Here is a 1,740-nt window from a genome sequence, read left to right on the forward strand (position 1 = left end):
ACTAGAGGCTTTGACACTTTTGGACACACAAGTTTTGGAGCCTCCTCTAGTTCTCTAGTTCTAATTCTAGTTGGTCCTAGTTGATCAATTAGAGCTTGACCTAAATCCTCATAATTAGACCCAGTGTGGTTCTAATCTCCTCCCTCTAATTCTCCGGCGACGATTAGCTTTTTACGGCGAAGCACTACCAGATTGAAGACTGTACGCTTGCAACTCGTAGAGAGGCCGTTCTTTCGGTCTTCCGTTCGAAGGACTGTTTGTGGGCGGTTGACGGGATCGTTCATCTACGGTTCGAATGACTACAAGTATGATCTACACCGACTCGTCTTCTTCCGCTGCAACTCGGAGTTGATAATGATCAAATCCAAACCGTTAATGCATCTTAATATTGTTCCTAGGTGATCGTAGGACATTTTTTTCTACTACATTTTCGAACACTTCAAGCTCACGGCCTCCGGCACACACAGCCGCCAACAGCATCACCCTACACACGACCGCTTGACGATGCCGCGTGGTACGTCAGATTGTTTATGCTACATTTATACTATAATTTAGACATGCTTTTGAGACTAATTTATAACACCTTTTATTTAGACTAACCTATTGGTGCAGTGTCAATGACCAGCTTCTGTTTTCTAGTGTTTTTTTGGATTTCAGGAACTTTTTAGGACGGAAAGTACGAAATATTTAACCGACCTTGCCGGAGTGGAAAATTACGGTTTTATTCAGGTGGCTTGGAAGAGAAGTTTGCAAATCGACCTGATTTTAGCGGAATTTTCTGATACCAGAACTATATAAATAAATTGCAGTCGCGATAGGACTCAAAATTCTAATGCCCAGAAAGCTGCTCCACCAAAACCAAGATCCAATATGAGGGTCTCTCATCACTCGGAGGCCATGAACACCAAGGACCAGAGGAAGAAATCTTTGACACGTAGCTCAACCGACCCAGTTGCATGTTCATCCTTCACACGCTACTCGCCTGACTTAGTTGTTTGTCCACCCTCCACACAACTTGCCCATCCCCGTTGCATGTTCACCATTGACGCACAACTGTTCCTACCCAAACCAGTTGCATGTCCACCCCTGACAAGCAACTTGCCCGACCCCGACCCAGCTACATGTCGACCCTAGACATGCAACTTGCCAAACCTAGTTATCTGCCAGCCCTCGACATGCAACTCGCCCGACCCAGTTGCTTGTCCACCCTTGACACCCAACTTGCGTGACCCAGACGCAGTTGCATGTCCATTATTGACACATAAATTGCCCGATCCTGACCCAGTTGCATGTTCACTCTCGACTTGCAACTCGCCCAAGTTAGTTGTCTGCCCGTCCTCGACATGCAACTTGTTTGACCCAGTTGCATGCCCAATCTTGACACACAACTCGCCTGACCAGTTGCATGTACAATATCAACACGCAACTCACATGCCATCTGACCCAGTTGCTTGTTTACCCTGGACATGGAACTCACATCGACCCAGTTGCATGTCCACCCAAGACACACAACTCGCCCCGACTTGACCCAGTTACATGTCCACCCTCGACAGGCAACTCGCCCGACTCAATTGCATGTCTACCCACGACACATAGCTCGCCCCAACCAAGTTGCATGTCCACCTCGACACGCAACTCGTCTTGACCCAATTACGTCTCCATCGTCAACATGCAAATTTATATTGTATTGGGGGAAGTATTTTCCTTGCAAAATAACAGTTTTGAACAATAACATCCGTT

This window comes from Triticum dicoccoides, chromosome 5B (genome assembly GCF_002162155.2).
Source record: "Triticum dicoccoides isolate Atlit2015 ecotype Zavitan chromosome 5B, WEW_v2.0, whole genome shotgun sequence".
NCBI lineage: Eukaryota > Viridiplantae > Streptophyta > Magnoliopsida > Poales > Poaceae > Triticum > Triticum dicoccoides.